The 20,070-nt window shown below is 46.4% G+C and overlaps 1 pseudogene; it reads left to right on the top strand.

The window, feature by feature from the left end:
* Positions 1–502: 502 nt before the first annotated feature.
* On the top strand, positions 503–18,215 carry LOC135885075 (paired amphipathic helix protein Sin3a-like; annotated as a pseudogene).
* The last annotated feature ends 1,855 nt before the right edge of the window (positions 18,216–20,070 follow it).

Raw genomic sequence — 20,070 nt, 5'->3', positions numbered from 1 at the left:
CACACCACCACTGGGAGGCAGGGCAGGGCTGTAACCCCCACTGCAGGGGTGGGGAACTGAGGCACAGAGAAGGTAGGACTTCGGTGGGATTTAGGTGCCTAAACCCGTGAGGATCTGGGCTCAAGTGACTGGCCCACCCTGGCACTGGGAGCCTGCGGCACAGCAGGGTCTGGTTCCCCCGGCAATCCCGGGGCTGATCCAATGGCTGTTCACAGCCGGGCCCGGGGCCCTTCCCCAGAGCAGTGCGAGGGACCCCGCCGGGGTGCGCGCCCTGCTCTCTCCCCGCAGCGGCCACATGGGGGCAGCAGGGGGGAGTCCGGGCCAGGAATCTGGGATTGCCCGTTGCTAGGCGACAGGGCGAGGCGGGACCCAGGCCCCGCCCCCGGGGCGCTCACTCCCCACCGTACCCCGCACATGCGCAGTAGCCCACAGGTACAGGCTTCCCCTGTTGCCGGACTCCGGAGCTGTGGCTCGGCCCGTGTTCGCGCTGTTCCGCGGGGCCATGGCCGGGTCCCAGGTGCTGAAGCGGCGGCGCACCGCGCTGGAGCGGGCCGAGAAGTTCCTCTCCGAGCCCCGCTTCCCCGACTGCAACCTCCGGGGCAGGTGGGAGCCAGACCGGTCCGCCGCGAGTTCCGCCCCCTCCGGCCGGGAAACAGCGGCCCGCGGGCATCCCCCGGGCCGGGCCTGCGTTCCCGTTCGGGGCGGGGTCCGGCCGCCTCCAGCCCCTGCGGCGGGGCTTGCCCCCCTCCCCCACTCAGCGCCCTCACTTCCAGCGCCCCTCCCCCCGGTGCCTGGAGCGGCCCGGCCCGGCGTGCCAGGACCGAGGTGGGCGCGGGGCTGGCTCGGGACGCTGGGCGGGGGGGGGGGGGGCGCGCTAGCTGTGGAGCGAGCCCCGCTGGCCGGCGGGGGACCCGAGCCGCCACCGGCCCCTGGTTCCTGCTGGCCCGGCTATGAGCACGGGCCGGGATCGGACGGGTCTGGATGTGGAAAGCGACGTGGCTTCTCCCCCGGGAAACCCGCTGCTCGGGCTGTGGGTCTGCCTGAGAGTCGCAGTGACTCCAGCCGTGCCCCGGGGAGGGGGGCGATCGGGTGGGGTGTTCCCACCTGCTACAGCCCGGGTGTCGCTGCTCTGAAAGCTTGGAGCAGGCGGGGGAGAAGGGACACTTGCAAAATCCTTTTTGTGCGTTTAAAGGCTTTAAAAATCAAAGGCTCTGCTGCTTTTTCTTTCTCCTTTGCTGTTTCACTCTCCAGTTAGGCTGGTCAGTTTCAGTTTTGCTGCTTCCTTCTCTCCGGTTCTGACCAGCCTTTTGGGTTTCTCACAGTGTAGGACGGAGGTTCTTCTTTTCACCCTGTGGAGCAGCCCATAACAGAGATCCTCTCACAGACCCATCTGCCTTACCAGCACCACAATCTTCCTGTTATTTAGCTCTCAAATATTTAAACAAAAAGACTTTTTTCATAGACCCTACCATGACTGCATCTGTTCCTGGCAGCTGTCACGTAAATCCTTGCTCCTAAGGCTTCGTCTTCACTACCCGCCTGAATCGGCGGGTAGAAATCGATCTCTTGGGGATCGAATGATCGCGTCTCGTCGGGACGCGACAATCGATCCCCGAATCGACGCTTGTACTCCACCAGCGCAGGTAGAAGTAAGCGCCGTCGACGGGGGAGCTGCGGCGGTCAATTTGCCGCCGTCCTCACAGTGGGGTAAGTCGGCTCGGATACATCGAATTCAGCTACGGTGTTCGCGTAGCTGAATTTGCGTCTCTTAAATCGATTCCTCCCCCCTTCCCCAGTGAAGACGTAACCTATAACTGGCTCTGCTCAGGAGGACCCCAGCGTCGAGGCTGAACCTCATTGAAATTAATGGGGCTTCTGCGTAGACGCACAGCCCGTCCACTTAAAATAAATTGCAGGATTGGGGCCTGAATCTATGCATGCACAGGAAGCTAGATGTGAGATCAACAGGATTGCCACATGTGTGTGTCCCCCTCCAATCCTGCCATGGGGCTCAAAGGAGTCAGTCTGCGTTGGGTGGGAGAAAGTGGGAACCAACCAGCCTCAGAGCGATACAGTAACCCCTCGCTTAATGTTGTAGTTATGTTCCTGAAAAATGCGACTTTAAGCGAAATGATGTTCAGCTAACCCAATTTCCCCATAAGAATTAATGTAAATAGAGGGGGTGAGGTTCCAGGGAAATTTTTTTCACCAGACAAAAAACTATAGGCTGTATTATATAGCTATACACACAGTATACGTTTTAAACAAACAATTTAATACTGTTCACAGCTATGATGATTGTGAAGCTTGGTTGAGGTGGTGAAGTTAGAGGGTGGAAGAGGAAGGGATATTTCCCAGGGAATGCCTTACTGCTAAATGATGAACTAGCACTCGGCTGAGCCTTCAAGGGTTAACACGTTGTTAATGTAACCTCTCACACGAGGGAGGGGAGACAGCATAGCAGACAGAGACAGACACACACCTTGTGTGTGGGAGAGAGAGAGAGAGAGATGCACACTGCCCCTTTAAGTAAGCTGACCCACTCTTAAGTGCATTGTCTTTTTAAGTGGATCAGGAAGTTGAGACAGCAGCTGCTGTCCCAAGCTCTCTCTGTCTCCCTGCTCTATATGGAGAAGGGGTAAGCGGGGTGCAGGAGCAGGGGAGAGGGGGGACACCCTGATATTAGCCCCCCTTCCTCCCCTGCACAGCAAGCAGGAGTCTCTGGGAGCAGATCCAAGGCAGAGGGCAGGAGCAGCACATGGCAGTGGGGGGAAGGACAGCTCAACTGCCAGGAATTGATACTCTGCTGGGTGGCTGCAGCACAGGGAACTTAGGGGAGCGGGGAGCTGATAGCGGGGCTGCCGGTCCACCCTGGTTCCAAGCCCCCACAAGCTAGCTGCAACGGGCTGCTCTTCCTGCAAGCAGTGGACAAAGCAGGCGGCTGCCAAAGGACGTTAGAAGGGAGCATTGCACAACTTTAAATGAGCAGCATTTGATCCGTAATGGTATGTGGTATGTACAGGAGAGAATGTTCACCAAGGAAAAGAGACAATGGATGTAGGGAATCGGAGATTCCTTGTCAGAGAAACATGTGATAATATAAATTTGGGTGTCTGCTCTGATGGCTCAGAGAAAAGATCCATCAGTCTTCTGCTTTGCTCCTTCACCTAAGGTTTTGAATGATACTTGGGTCTCCTTCCCTTCCCGGTCTGAGGATTCTACCTTCGTTAGCTCCAAGAAGACACAATACGAAGAACACATCTACAGATGTGAGGACGAGCGTTTTGAGGTAGAATTCTTCCAAAATCATTTCTTGGAAAGCCTGGGATTCTATGAACTGGTTAGCTATATGGTATAATACTGCTTAAATACTGATGCCCGGACTTTTTTTCTTGGTTATAGGATCATAGAGTCATAAAAATGTAGGGCTGGAAATGACCTCAAGAAGTCATCAAGTCTAGCCCCCTGCACTGAGTTGGACCAAGTAAACCTAGACCATCCCTGACAAAAGTTTGTCCAACCTGTTCTTAAAAACCTCCAATGATGGGGAGTTCACAGTCTTCCTTGGAAGCCTATTCCAGTGCTTAACTACCCTTATAGTTAGAAAGTTTTCCTAATATCTAACCTAAATCTCCCTTGCTGCAGATTAAGCCCATTACTACTTGTTCTGCCTTTGGTGGACATGGTTATGCTTCTACCTAAGGACTGTTCAACCTCTGTGAATACAAGAATCAAAATCCAAGTAACTGCTTCTGATCACCAACTCCTTCCCCTCCAACCCATTGACTTTATCGTGGTCGGTAGCTTTGGCACAGCTTTCTTTCTCTTCTCTTTAGGTCATTCCAAATGAAACTGTTCAATGGCAGATGCATAATTGATGCTTCCTTTTATTAGTACATAGAGGCTGAAATATATTTCTGTGTTAAAAATCTGAAAAATGACATTCACAGAGTGTTAAATGATTGACACTCCAAATGGAACTCAGCACAGCAATTATTTGCCTATGCTAAGATTTATCGCTTCCTTTTGTAGTAATGCTGTCAATTGTGTACCTCCCACCCATGGAAAATCTTATTTCCTGAAGGAAGCATTTTAGTAGCCTGTAACTTCTTGTGAAAAGAGGCAATACTGTATAGGAAGCAGATGAAATATAGGTAGATTAGAACAACCAAATGTGGAAATATTAAACCATTTCTCAAGTGCCTCCTGTTTTATGTGCACAGCATTACAGAAGTATTAAGTTCTTGTTTTGGTTCACTTAAATGTTAGGGTAAGTCGACACTTAAAACACTGCAGCTGTGCTGATGCAGTGCTTAAGTGAAGAAACTCCTATGCCAACGGGAGAGCTTCTCCCATCAGCTTAGTTAATCCACCTCCCCAAGACGTGATAGCTGTGTCGATGGGAGAAGCTCTCCCGTTGACATGACGCTGTCTACGCGGGGGATTAGGTCGATGTAACTGCGTTGCTCAGTGTGGATTTTTCACACCCCTGAGCAACGTAGTTACACCAATATAGGTCTGTAGTGTAGACCCGACCTTTATTTCCAGAAAGTAATATTGTACTATGGCTAACACATCTTCCCTTTCAGCTGGATGTTGTCTTGGAGACCAACCTGGCAACAATCAGAGTCTTAGAGGCAATCCAAAGAAACTCTCCCACTTGTCTGCTGAGGAGCAAGCCAAATTCCGGCTGGACAACACTCTGGGTGGCACGTCGGAGGTGATCCACCGCAAGGTGCTGCAGAGGATATATGCTGACAAAGCGGCCGACATCCTAGACGGGCTGAGGAAAAACCCATCTGTTGCAGTTCCTATTGTGCTGAAAAGGTACTTCCCAGGTTTCGGCATTATTACTTGTGTTTGGGTAAAACTCATCGTACGCTAGGCACTATTCAAACGTATAATACACACAGAGGCTCCAGTTGAGGAAAGCATACAGTCTGAGAAATGCGGATGCTTTTTATGTTCTAATAAGTTGTTGCGTTTCATAGTACCCAGCTACTATTGTGTCTAGTAAAGCCAAAACATCACTGGCCCTGCTGGCAGGGTATGGATTTTTTATTTTTCCTACCCAAGATAGGGCAGTCTTGAGTTCAAAAATCAAGCTGGGGTGGGGTTCTGTATTGTCAGTTTTGGACACAACTGAGTTTGATCCCATTATAAATCCCATCTGTGAAAGTAAACAAGGCTTTGACGTGTAGAGTCTGTATTGGATTCAGGTTCCAACTCAAAAATTACGATGTTCTACTGCCAGCCAACTGATCAGAAAAAGGAAGTGAGTGCACAATATTGAGGGGGGGCCAGAGACCGCTCTCTTGAATAATAGTTATAACGGGCAATTTCAACTCCCCACATATAAAATGTCAACCTCTGGAGAAGGTGAGGAGAAGGAGTTTTTCAATATTTTAAATGATTGCTTCTTGTAATAGCTAGTCTGTAGCTACACAAGAGGAGAGGTTATTGATTTAGCCCTGAATAACACTTAGATGCTGAATCAAGAAATAACTGTGGTCAAACCATTGAGTGGTAGCGATCACAATATATAACAGTCCAGCATCCTTGGTGGAAGGGATTATACCAAAAATTAGTACTGAGATACGAGATGTAGGAAAGTGGAAGCTAAGTCAAAAGTTGGACAATTTTACAATCTTTAAAGCATAGGTTCCTGATCTATAGACTACAGGTCATCAGTGTGGTCTTGAATAGAAAGAGAGGTGGTTGACAGAATCTTCTTATACAGCCTCAATCTCTGCTATGAATTGAAGCAAATATGCCATTACTGTATATTGAAAAAACTAACAAATCCCCCACCTAGCTGGAATTCTGTGTTGTGGTCACCCTATCTCAAGAAGGACATCTCAGTAATAAAGGACTCAGAAATGGGGGGGAAGATGAGGCATGGGAAGACTGTGAGAAGTGATTGATGGTAATGAGACTGTTTAGGTTTGAGAGATAGTGGTATCAGAGGCGTTTTTACAGAGGTATACAAAATCTGATTGCTGCTGCTATTTACCTTTTCATATACGGACAAGGGGATATGAAAATGTGAAAATGAAAGGCAGGAAATGTAAAATTGATGAAAGGAAGTACTCTTCTCTAGTACCATCTGTGTAGGACTTTTTCTCTTGTGTCTTAGAACCTTAGCACAAGACTTTCCGAACTTCCCTAGCTCTTCCTTTTTTTACCCTTGAGGGCAACCATGGTAGAGTGGAGTAAGAGCCAAGCCCCCTAGTGGTCACCACGTGTCACTCTTGAGTTTAAGTGCTGTCTTCCACCCAGTTCCTTGTTGAGCATGGTCAGTGAGCTGTAAAGAGAAGGTGGAAATTGAACTACAGTATTCAAAGAATGTGCGGAATGTGCCCCTACTAAACTGGCTGAAGGGGATAGTCCATAAATGAATGGAAACTAACCTTTGTGTTCTTTATAGCTTCTCTGTCCTCCTGGCTGGTTCTGGATTTACACAGCAAGAGGCTACAACAGCATTTTGATGGAACCGTGTCATCATACTTTTCCGATACATCTCTAACAATGTAGAACAAAGGATAATTAGAAATGAAAGTAATTCCCTTTAGCATTGTAGTTGCGGATTGTCAGATCTTTATTATGGTGGCTCCCTAATGTCCCCGTCAGAATTGGGGCCCCGTTATACAAATGCAGAAAGAGAACTCATGTCCGGAAGGACTTGCTTTTATGTTGCATCATGTTGAGGACGTCTGCAGTCTCCAGCAGGTTCTCTACTGAGGCAGGGCATAATGTGAGAACTAGACGTAAAGAAATGAGAGATGAAAGGAGAGGGGTAAGACTGTGAGGAGGTGCTCTTAGACACCAGGGTATGGACATGGTATGAAAACTAGATTAGAGGAGGGATATAGGTTTGCGAAGGGACTGCCAAGTAAGAGGTACTTCTGGGATCTGTGTGCTTCTAGACTCCTGGAACGTTCAGCAATTATATCTCTGCAAAGTTCCTATGTCTCATCAAAAGTATGTAGGCTGCCTAGATGTAAATTGTGATTCCTTAATTCTCAGTGAAGAGAGAGAGAGCTGGTTTTTACATTATGTCAAGATGTGAGAGGTCGAGGGTTGTCTGATTCCCAACTTGTGGTGTTTTTCCTTTAAACATGATCAAGTTGGTTACAGTGCACTCTTTGTGAAGTGACAGAATGGACTTATTTCTTCTAGGCTAGGTATAAGCTGGCTGAGAGGTTCAGAGTTTTGTGTATGCCTGTGTTGCATGGGGTGAAAAGAATATCTAGTTACAAGACCATAACAAGTATCAGAGAAGTTTGAGAGCTCTGAAATGTCTGGCAAGTGGTTAAATCCATGTATTAAATAAATGATGGGATGTCACAGATACCAGGGACTCTTTGGGGCAGCTGGTTACAACAGTTGAGATTTCTGTTATTTGTAACTTCTCACAAAGCAGAATTCTGGGATATTGACAATGAACTCAGACCCAGTCCTGGGACTCTGTAGGAGGTATACAGGGGGAAAAAAAGTTTGGTTTATGTTCTGTTGAATGCCCTCATCATCACCCTGGTTAGTGGGGTATAGCCATGCATTTGTGGCCTATTTAACCTTCTGTAAAATAACATAGCCACAAAACCAATCTAAAGATTCATGGCCATTCCTGGAGAATTTTGCTATGCACGTTGTACCTCATTTGAAGTCCTTCTGAAACTTTCTGCTGTTTCAGTGGGCGATGGGCACTGAGCAGAAGCCTTACTGCCTCCAGCTTGTCTGGTCTAGGTTTTTATCCTACACCCATCAATGTGGTATCTTAGCATCTCTTAGCTTCTGTTTGTTTTTTGTTGCTGCTAAGGTTAAAGATGAAAGAGGAAGAGTGGCGAGAAGCCCAGAGAGGATTCAACAAGGTCTGGAGGGAGCAGAATGAGAAACATTACCTGAAATCCCTGGATCACCAGGGCATCAGCTTCAAACAGAATGACACCAAGGCCCTGTATGCAATATGTGTAGGCCCTTGACACCAGAACTTGGGTTGTTGTGATGGATAATGTGAACTCTGGCCCTTCCCCCATAGGGTTTGGGGTTGTAATGAAAGAGGAAATCCAGTTCACTGCCAGTGCTTTGTACAAGGGTCTTAAAGACATGGTAAGTTGCATATGTGAGACTTACCCATGCTCTGTGTATTTGCTCTTCCTCCCTCAGAGGCAAGAGCAGGCATCAGAAGATAATGCTGGAGTACCCATAGGCCCACACCTGTCACTAGCCTATGAGGACAGGCAAATCCTGGAGGATGCTGCTTCTCTTTATCATCCACCACGTGAAACAGCAGACAGGAATTCAGAAAGAGGACAAGTACAAAATCAAGCAGATCATGTACCACTTCATTCCGGACTTGCTGTTTGCTGGGCGGTGCGAGCTCTCAGACGTGGAGGAGGAAATGGATGTGGATGAAGCCACTGGGGCTGCGAAAAAGCACAACGGAGTTGGGGGCAGCCTCCCTAAAGCCAAGCTGCTGTTCAGCAACACAGCGGCCCAGAAGCTACCGGGGGGAGGGGCGGAGGGGGGACGAAGTGTACAACCTCTTCTATGTCAACAACAACTGGTACATCTTCATGCAGCTTCACCAAATCCTATGCTTGCTGCTGCTGAGGATTTGCACCCAGGCTGAGCGGCAAATCGAAGAGGAGAACCGGGAAAGGGAATGGGAGCGGGAAGTGCTAGGCATAAAATGAGACAAGAATGACAGCCCAGTGTGTGGATCTGGTACTTGATCTGTTTCCTGGTGTCTTGAGGAATCTGTGTTCCTCCCTCTCACCTGCCTTTAGGTCTTGTCTCTGTAAAATCCGGTACCTGCATTTTGGTAGTTTCCAAAATGTGAAATATAAGGATGCTGGTGGGCACTGAATGTAGCACAGCATGTTATCAAGGAGGAGATCTCTAGACCTGACCCTGGGACTTGGAACATCCTACTTCATGGGGCTGTGGGCGAGAGGCCTGGTATTTTGTATTGCTTTAACACTCCTTGCCAGCTGAATTTCTTAATTTTGGATTGCGCTATTTTTCTACCTCATGAATTTACAAGTTGGATAAAAATCTTCTCTTGCCCCAAGCTTGTTATAAACTATCTCAATGGAGGAGTCAGCCCCTGGCAATTGACAAAGCAGTCAGTTTTGGCTCTGGTATTAAAACGTGTGTGTCCTTTTAAACTGGTGTTCAAATGATTTACCGACTAAAGAAAGCAGGGCAGGCCAAACCCAAGTAAGTCCAGGCAGTCCTATGTAGACCAGTAAAGAGCCTCCTTGATCTTCCATTTTCTGTTACAATATTCATGTAATCTGAGTGGTCTCAGGAAATATATGTATTTAGAATTCTCCAAGGGCTGGTTTCCTTAGTGGTGATAATGCTACAGTACTAAACTGCCTATGGCTGCCTGTTTCCTGCCAGCTAAAACCAGAGTAAAGTAGCTAATTTGGATTAAAGCAAAGGAGGAAGTGTGGACAGTCTTTGTTGGCCTTGAGGGATGCAGAGGTGTTTGAACCTATAACAATTAAAAACAAACAGAAAACACAGAGAACTTTTCAAATTCCCTTTAAAATGGCATTGTTCCTTAACCAGTATTTTTAACAACTTTATTTTCATCTTCCCTTGATGCCTATACCGCAGTGATGAGTGTTAGTTCAAAACTGGGTGTACCCTGAATGGCTTTTTTCATTTTCTTCCCCTTTTTACTGTGTTTCTGCTACAGCCCACAAAATCTTTTAGAAGCTACATTGGCACATTCAGCTTTGGAAAGGCGGTAACTGTCCGTGTAGCTTGCTCTGGATAAGGTGCTGGAGAAACAGGAGACCTGGGTTCTAGTCCGAGCTCTGCTACTTAGTTACTATGTGACCTCGGGCAAGTTGCTTCCCCCAACCCCCTTGGTCTCTGTTTTACATTCTTCAAGGCGGGGACTAGTTGGTTGTGTGTCTGAATGGTGGCAAGCACAGAGGGGTCGCAGATATAGTTTGGGACCTCTGGGTGCTAGTGAAATACAAGTTAATAATAATGTGCAATGGGTATATTTCATAAGAGCCTTAGGACATATCTGCGTTCATATCTTTTTGGTGAGGTCTCTGCTTTAATGGTGTGCATAATGTTGTTTTGGTAGCAAGAACCTCTTTAGTTCTCTTTAGTTCTGAGAATTTTACCACCTCTGCCCTCCTCCGTGAGGCCTCTGATGGGTTACAGACCTGGCATTAATTTGAAAAGCTCTCATTTAAAGTCTTACAGTGTTGTTCCTCATTTTATTGACCATTCTGGTAATTCATCAATTTGTCTGAGACCTTCAACATGTGGTCCTTTTGCTCCCAGAACTCATAGTGGGCCTATAGGAACTGCCTTTGTGGGGTGTTACAATGTAGTTCATGTTGCACCTTCTCTTCCTCTAGTGGATATTGATGTGGAGGATTACTACTCAGCTTTCAGAGGGGTAGCCGTGTTAGTCTGTATCAGTAAAAACAACGAGGAGTCCTTGTGGCACCTTAGAGACTAACAAATTTATTTGGGCATAAGCTTTTGTGGGCTATAACCCACTTCATCAGATGCACGGAGTGGAAAATACAGTAAGCAGGTATAAATATACAGCACATGAAAAGATGGGAGTTGCCTTACCAAGTGCAGACTGTCCTCCACTATCCAAGAGATGCCTAGTATGAGATGGGACCACATTTGAAGTGTTCTCTTGCTCTTAGAAAACCTGAAGCATTTGTAAACACAAGAACCAAAACTGTAAGGACTCTTGGAAAAGGTTCTGTATTTCTTTTGAATAACAACTTCCTTCTGGATTTCACACACGCTGGCTGGCTCTTGAAGCTGGTATATTTGTGGCTTTCAGCTGCTTGTTGTCACTTGAACTCTGTAAGCCCAAGTGTCAACTCTCACATGCTGGCTACCTCGATGATCCAATTTCTATGGAGAATTGTTAAGCACAAATTAGAGTATAAAGACAGGGCTAAAAACAAGTTCTTAATTTCAGTTTTGACAGGAAATCAGCAGTCAACCGGCTCTTTATTTCAATTTGGGAATATAATTAATAATTAGAATTTGATTTAATTATTTTTAATTTCCCCTCCACAAACAACCAACTAATCAACCTTTGGATTTGGTGTAGCGATTCCATGGCAAGAGAACTGCCTAACAAGCCCTTCCCGCGTACCTTGATGGTCTAAATCTTTGCCAGCTGTCAGGCTTTTCCTTCATAATGCTCACTTAAAGGTTATTAATCCGTAGTTACTTTGTATGTGTGACTGTACTTTGCCAGCATCATTATTTATTTTAAAGGACACAATGTTTTCCAATGGGTGTAGTAGTAATTCACAATAGAAGAGGCTACTATGTTCATAACCTAAATAATTGTTTTTTAGTTTTAATACTTAGATGGCTAGAATTTTTTTTTTGCTGTGGTTTGACCAGACAGAGGTTTGAAGCAGGAATTTTTAAGGGTATGTTCATTTCTAATCTGCATTGATGGACATATTCTTTAGCTGGTTCTGAGACTTGCATGGTGCATAGTGGAGAAGAACTGGAAATCTGACCAATTCTGCCACAGCGTATATGTATGTAGGGGAGATAAAATAGTTCCTCTCTCATCAATTATAGCTTTTGACATAAGTGTTTGCATGCAAACATGTAAGTCTAGAAGTGCAGGCAAATGATGAAGGCTCAGCCTGGCTTGTTTTGATTAATGTCAAACTCTGCTTGTTGCCACATGGAGAAGTTTATTTTGGAGATTTTCTTAGTGTTCTATTTTGTCTACGGCCTGACTGCAGAAGGCAGGTTGTCCATAGTGCACACAAGTGCAAAGCCCTCTGACTGACTTGGGTTGGGGAAAGGGGGCTACTGCAGTATACAGTGCACCAAGTCCAGAGGCATTTAAAACCACTTCACTAACTCCTCTTCTCTGTGTCCTTCCTGCTCCCAGCTTCAGCACACAGTGAGCGAGGAGATCTGCATGCAGGTGACAGAGCTTTACCTGTCGGAGAATAGCAACGGAGCTACCGGAGGCCTGCTGTCGTCACAGTCATCTCGGGCCCTTGTGGAGGCCACGTACCAGCGCAAAGCCGAGCAGCCCATGTCAGACGAGAACTGTTTCAAGGTAAAAACCATATCTGCCTGCAGTGACGCTTGGAGGAGGACTCCTGGAGGAGCTTGCTGAGAGAGGAGGGGAAGAACGAAGGCTCGCTGAGAAAGGAGAATGGGCTCAGCTTTTCATTTTACGTAACTATCCAAATATCCCAAGGACCTCTGGACACCTGTGTGCTCCACAGCTGTCATAGAGCTTGACAGGGCGACCTGATTGTGCATTCTAGCCTGGTGGAGCTGCTGAGTACCTGCTCTGTGACTGTCGGTCTTAATATAGCCCTTGGCGGGGCTTGCATCAATCCAGACAGGAACTGTAGAACGAACAGAAAAAACAGATAAATATTTCTATAAAGAGTTCCTCGGAAATGGGACATTTGCAAGGAAGATGGAAAAATACGTATCCTGAAGTAAAGCTGGGATTTGTCCCTGTATTTCCCAGTGTCCCAAAGCCAGAGTAATACTGTATTGAGTGATTGCTGTCACTAGGCTTTTAATCTCTGTCTCTCCCTCCCTCCCGTGGGGTGGGTCACTGACGCTTTCCACCTTTTTCTCCATCTCATCCATTGTAGACTGTAATGGTCTCTTACTAATATTTGTCACCTATGCGTTAAATAAACCTGACTCACAGTTCAAATCAAATTCATACTTCTTGTCACTGTGAAATCAGAAGTGGCCGGGCCCATCTTGAACTAGTGAAATTCATTGATAATGGCTTTGATATTTATAGGGTGTCTCTGTGTTCCCGCTGAGAGTCTCAAAATAAGCAGGGAAGCAAAGAATTGAAACTGCACAAATTGATCAGAAAACAGCATGCTGCTAAAAGGGGTCCAGCTCCTTGCTTTGCCTTTATAAACATCCCAATTTCGAGCTAACTCTGTGGGTAACAGAGATTTTTTCTGATCGTTAATAAAATACCAACCGTTCACTGCAGCAATTCATGCTTTTTTCTTCCACCTCTCTTTAAGTATGTCATGGTTCTCTATCCAGGAATTCTCTTCTGCCCATATATGTAGAATAATTTCTTTATCCTTTTACCCTCTGTTAGATTAGCTCCTTAGTGATCTAGAACTTTCCACTCATTGTCAAAACTCCTTCTGTGTTCAGATTGTGTAACTGGGGCTAGTATCCCCCCGTTGTTCCCAGCAAAGTGGAAGGCACAGTATTATGCTGGAGAGTTGCATAAAGTTTATTGGATTTATTTTTCTGAATAATTGATTACTAAGTCCCCTTCCGCATTCTGCTTTGTAGCTGATGTTCATTCAGAGCAGAGGTCAGGTCCAATTAACTATCGAGCTGCTGGACACCGAAGAGGAGAACTCGGATGACCCCGTAGAGGCAGAGGTAAGAGCCGATTGTCCTCGGAGTTCAGCTGCAGCTATTAAGCATGTAAAGTTTAAATGGGGGTATAACTGGATGAAGATGGCAGAGCTGTCAGTGTTTCAGATGCTATAGTTTATGACCTGCTTCTAGTCCTACAGGACACATTGATTATGTGACACAGTGCACTCAGTGAATTGCTTTGAACAAGCCTTGTTGGCATCTCTTCTTAACAATTTCAAAAACCAGACAGTGCAGGTGCATATAGGGGGAGGGATAGCTCAGTGGTTTGAGCATTGGCCTGCTAAACCCAGGGTTGTGAGTTCAATCCTTGAGGGGGCCACTTAAGGATCTGGGGCAACAATCAGTACTTGGTCCTGCTAGTGAAGGCAGGGGGCTGGACTCGATGACCTTTCAGGGTCCCTTCCAGTTCTATGGTATAGGTATAGGTATATCCATCCATGGGGGGAGAGTGAGTGGGACCTGTGTGAAATATATGGAGTCTCCAAAGATTGCTTTTCTTTCATCCACTTCCAACCAAACCCCTTCAGAGTTGGGTTTGAATTGTTTGATTTGGCAGATGTTGGTTAACCCCTTGTGTTCTGTGCCCAATTTCAGCGTTGGTCAGACTACGTAGAACGGTACGTCAGCTCTGATTCTACCTCTCCCGAACTTCGGGAACACCTGGCCCAGAAGCCGGTTTTCCTGCCAAGGTGAGTGAACAAGCTGTGGCTGTGAAAAGTGACACACAGACCACAAGTACCCATGTCAGCAGAGGGAGAAAATCTTACTCTGTCACAGTGTTGGCTATTGCAGTCTCTTGTTTGTTTTTAGTACTCTGCCACTTTAGAAGACATTAACCTGGGAGTAGCATATGGAGACACAGTGCAGCTGTTTATTGCAAGAGCCCACCCTGGGCTCCTGCTCTCCAGTGACTGAGGCTTTGTCTTCACTACCCGCCGATCCGGCGGGTAGCAATCGGTTTATCGGGGATCGACTTACCGCGTCTGGTGAAGACGCGGTAAAATCGATCCCTGATCGCTCTGCAGTCGACTCCGGAAATCCACCTCGGCAGGAGGCGGCAGCGGAGGCGGCGGCAGCGCGGCAGCGGTCGACTTTCCCGCGTCCTCACCGCTAGGTAAGCCGACCTAAAATACGCAACTTCAGCTACGGTATTCACGTAGCTGAAGTTGCGTATCTTAGGTCGGACCCCCGCTGTAGTGTAGACCTAGCCTAAGAGAGGGCATAGTCCACAGGCAGCAGAGAGGTCAGGGTTTGGGGAGTCACCAGCCCTGGGTTTTTTTTTTGGAAATCCTGCCTTTGCTTACAATAGCCCTCTAGCTGAGTGCGGAAGGTGCTGAGTCAGTGCTTTTCGCTAGCAGGAAGTTGGTTGCAAAATAGCTTTGAAAGGCCCTCACTCTCTGTAAACAGCTGAGATCAGTGGGTTGGCTTATGGTAGGCACATGAGCCTAACCGACTTTAATTTGTGACCATTCCACTCTAAGCAATACTTTGGGTTCCGAAGGGCTGGCCTGGAGCCACCAGATATGCCCAGCCTAGTGGACAGAGAATGAGCACTAATCCCAGCAGGGATTCTCTGGTTTACAGGAACCTGAGGCGGATCCGTAAGTGTCAGCGTGATCGGGAGCAGCAGGAGAAGGAAGGGAAGGAGGGAAACAGGAAGAAGTCCATGGAGAATGAGGAGAGTTTGGACAAGCTGGAGTGTAAATTCAAACTGAATTCCTATAAGATGGTGCACGTCAGGGGTCGGCAACCTCTGGCACATGACTCGCCAGGGTAAGCACCCTGGCGGCCGGGCCAGTTTGTTTACCTGCTGCGTCGGCAGGTTTGGCCGATCGCGGCTCCCACTGGCCGCGGTTCGCCGCTCCAGGCCAATGGGGGTGGTGGGAAGCCGCGGCCAGCACATGCCTCGGCCCATGCTGCTTCCCACAGCCCTCATTGGCCTGGGACGGCGAACCACGGCCAGTGGGAGCCGCGATCGGCCGAACCGGCCAACGCAGCAGGTAAACAAACTGGCCCGGCCGCCAGGGTGCTTACCCTGGCGAGCCGCATGCCAGAGATTGCCGACCTCTGGTGTACATGATCAAATCAGAGGATTACATGTACAGGAGGACTGCTCTGCTGTGTGCTCAGCAGGTAGGAGTTGAGTGAAAGGAATGGGATGAGCAGCTGGTGTTTCCCTGAACCTCTTGCTCCCAAAGGGCATCTGGGGAGAGTCAGATAAAGTGTCCGGGGTGGCGGGGGAGGGGTTGTTCTCCTGTAACATTTAGTAGTCTTCATATTGCTTTGAGGACTGGACACGACATAGTTTAGTCCACTGGACGCTGTAAACTTCCTCTGAATGTTCCTGAGATGTAACCCTTCCTTTCCTCCCCCTCCATTTTCCAAACTTTCCTGTTAGAGTAGGCAGCTGTTAGCATCCTTTTACTCGTAGGTTTCTTGCCTAGGGGCACCTCACATTGGTTGGTAATCCCCCTTGTTAGGGTGGGCCTAAAAAGGGGGATAGCAAAGAACTGAAATGCTGAAAAACTGACCCGTGTTCTGACATAGCCTTCCAAGCTCATCTCATCAAGGAGCTGTGCCTCGTCCCTGCAGTCACTGAGAGTGGGAGTCTAGGGTTGCTCCCGGGCAGCGGAGCACTGCAAACAAATATACCAGCTGCTTGAAAGTGCTGGGTCTGGGACTAGGATAGCCGCAGTGATGTCATAATTACAGAAAGGTCCAAGGTGGATAAAAATTGGGAGACCTTTTTTAAAAATTAAATAAAATTCCTTTTTAAAATTTTTTGTTACTTATAAGTTTTTCTTTTTTAAAAATGAGCCAGTTTAAAATGAAATCAGAATTTAATACAAAATATGTTGAGGCCTAAACTTAGAAGATTATAATAAGACATTTAAATAACAAATAAATATGCTGAATCCATGACCCTCTCTTAAAAAACAACAACAACAAAACCCCTTTGAATTAAAGGCTTCATTTCTATATCAAGAAAGAGTCAGGGAAAGAATCTAACTTTTGAGGTCAAGTTTCAAAAATATGGTACAGTTGGTTAGCATAGGTAATTTAGGAGATTGTCTTCTTTTCAAGAGACATAAGCAAGACTAGAAATTTAAGCCCCAGTTACTTTCACTTAGGCATATTTGAAAATTTTCCCAGACCAACCTGAAATAATCAGTTTAATTCACTGACTACAGTTAATCCCTCAATTTAATAAATTATTTAATTGTCAATGTGAAGCATCTTTTGATAAGAGAAGTTTGTGTCTAAAACATTTAAGGTTGTCTTGTCTAATACAAATACATTTTATATACTGTTTTGGTTGTTTAAATTCCAGTTACCATTCTAATGCAGGTTGACACAAAACATGAGCAAAAAGTTAATTATCTAGTAAATAAGCAATATATCGTTCACCATTTTCTAACATACTAAAAGTGTTTGGTTAATAAGAATCTGAAAATATAGTTATGGTGTACACTTCTAGGTAGCAAACAGATGTACCAAATCTACTGTAAAGTGTCTATTTAGTTGTAAGTCAAGGTGTTTTAATGGGTATATCAACTAATGAGTGCATCTTTCTTTAGAAAACAGCTGAAATACAAATGCTGATTTAAATCAGTCCACCCTGGAAATGTCACAATGCATATTTTCCCAGGACTCAGAAGTTCAGGTTCTAACAGAATAGCACAGCAATGGGAATATGTGTAGTAGTTACTGGGACTGACTACTGTAATTAAGTCAGTGTTAAACTTAACTAACCCTTTATTAAATTACTCATAACTTTACTCCGATTCCTTTTTGGTTTGAAATTTCTTAGGCTCTGTTTCGGTCCAAAAATAACTTTATTTTAGTGGGGGTGCCGTGTGCATGCGCGCATGTGCTGTGAGAGGTTGGGAACAAATATATCCGTCTCAGCACTCCCCTCTTCTATTCCAGCTGGAATTCTTGCACGCACGTGAGACTGTTTCTGTATTGTTTTTTATAAACCCCTGCATTGAAGGCTGAACACAGACTTGCATCACCTGACACTGCCATGAATCAGGGAAAAGATATGAGAAGCTTAGCATTATTGCAGCGTTAGGGTTCTAATCAAGCAGTCAAGTCAGGAACTTCTGGAAATTACTTCTGTTGAGTGTTTAATTCTGCTCTGGTGCACATGTATGTTTTGTGTGTCCCTGTTTTGATCATTAGCAGAGTGTTGAATCCATTTCATACGATATACAGGATATACACTGTGGCAGAGTTAACCTTCTAGTTCAGAGTTCAACAAACATTTGATGATTTTTGAATTTGATGACTTCTGAGCACTTGATTTCACGGACTTAATTTTCATTAACACTAGGCTTTGGGGGATTTCCAGTTGGGGAATAAGGATGGCTGTGCCTGCTTGTTCATACACTGCCTCCAATTTACTGACGCTTTCCCTTGATCGGTCGGCAAGGGTCAGTGTTTGTATTGCCAGTTCCCCAGCAGAGCTAAACATCTCAAATCTGTTGGCCTAGGGAAGTGGATTTGTTTTCACTTTTTAAGTGTTTCGGGATCTTTTGTCTCTCCCATTTCTGTAGTCCCATGAAAGAGTGAGCAAGCGGCTGCACCAGCGGTTCCAAGCCTGGGTGGACAAATGGACCAAGGAGCATGTGACCCGTGAAATGGCAGCTGAGACAAACAAGTGGCTAATGGGAGAAGGGTTGGAGGGTTTGGTGCCCTGTACCACTACCTGTGATACAGAGACCCTGCACTTTGTGAGCATTAACAAGTGCCGTGTCAAATACGGCACAATATTCAAGACACCGTAAAGTCCCTGAGCGAGGGAAGATCACGTGGTGTGTGTATGTGTGTGCGTATCAAGGAAACGAGGAAGATGCCTTTCTCCCCTCACTGTGTATCTCCGTAACATGGCCAGTTGACTAGTGCACAGCTGGTACAGCCTGTCACCAGCGGGATTCGGTTTAGGAAAACGGATCTCTACAAACCTAAGCTGGAACTGTTGCCAACAGGCCTCTGACTTCAGCGTGCACTGTGGAGGGAAGGACCCTTTTCAGAACTGAGTGATCCTAGAGAAATGCAGCTAGCTCATATGCACCAGCACTTTTGAGACTAACTCCTCAATGGCCTGAACTTCAAGGGAAGAGAACTGGATGTTGCATACATCCTGACCGGAGTGGTGCATTTAAAGTTATATGCTCAGATATGTCGTGAAACCCAGAGGTGCCTATCACAACTGGATTCTCCTCTGTTAGACTGCTGCAGGTTTGCCAGGATCTCACCCGGGGTCACCCAGCTCTGCAGTCCGGCTGTCGAGAACAGCATCTCCTGGATCTGACCCTCGACTCCTCCCTCCTTCACCCTGCTGGACTCCTGATTCAACCAGCTCAGATTGGTCTGTCCTTTCTAGTGCCAGCGGGATTGTTTTGTACCTGCTTCTTTACTAGTCTCTCCTAGTGCCATGCACCAGCTTTTCACACACATACGCACACACAGCAGAAACAACACAATTTTAACATGTTCCCCTTCCTCTTTTGTAAATAAATGTACATATTGTCAATTTTTTTCCTTTTTTTATTAAAGGAAGTATGCTTGATGTGCTAGCATAACTGTACCAGCTTCTTGTGTACCATAGTACCAGGTGGCTTGAGAGTTAGTACCAACAAACAGACCTATGGAGACATTTATTACACTTTTTACCAAAGGGAGTTATCGTTGTAGTGCTTTTGTGTGGAAACTGTTCTCTCCTTTCTTTTGTAAATAAAAATACATCTTGGTTCTTATTGAGGAAGACACTCGCTCACCCACGGCCCTGCTCCTGTTCTGAAAGGCACCATGCAGCTTGCAGTGCGGAGAGGGGACATTTGACCATTTTATTATTGGCTTCATAATCTGAAGTGTTGCTGAGCTACCTAGCTGGAGTTGATTGTGCTTATGTATTTTCCCTCTCAGTATTGGAGAAAACATCCTAAGTACCAAACCAGTATTTCATTAGAGCTGCTTTGTGTATGTATCTATGTCTAGGTCTGTGTCTGTGTGAGAGAGAGAACGGCAAGGCGGGTAGGCTGTGTGATGCATTTCACTAGTGAAATCCACAAATGGGATATATATATTTTTTAAGCATAGAAGTTTAGTGCTGGCAGATATTTAAGCATTGGAAGATTTTGGTTTTCAGACAAGTTGGCATGGACTTCGTAAGCCACGACAGACCCAACTGCACTGTCTCTCCTCCTCAAAGGAGGCAGCCTTTCCTTGCACAAAACAATGCTGCCAGTTGAGCCCGAACAGCTTCTGTTGTCCCAGCTGGAGAGCTGTGAATGCAGCTTTGCTGCTTTTCAAAGTCCACTTCTGAAATCTGTCCCAGAGATTTCAAGACAACTGGTTGTCCCCTCAGAACTGAGCTCTCTTACCTTCCCCGGCAGAGAGATGGAGAAATTGGGGAGAGAGGGTCGGGGGAGGGCAATCGCTCCAGCCTTTGTGCAGCCTGGGAGAGCAGAGTGGTGAAAATGCATGGCCTATAAGGGTCACTAGTCATTGGCAGCCAATATACAGAGAGTAATTCCAGCCATTGTGATGAATGGGAGCCTCCTATGGAGAGAGGAAAAGAGAGTAAAGAGCCCACAGGGGAGTTTTCAGAGTTTGCCAGCAATAAGTTACCTGTCCCGT

Source organism: Emys orbicularis, chromosome 10 (genome assembly GCF_028017835.1).
Source record: "Emys orbicularis isolate rEmyOrb1 chromosome 10, rEmyOrb1.hap1, whole genome shotgun sequence".
Taxonomy (NCBI): Eukaryota; Metazoa; Chordata; order Testudines; family Emydidae; genus Emys; species Emys orbicularis.
This window is presented reverse-complemented; position numbering and strand designations above follow the sequence as displayed.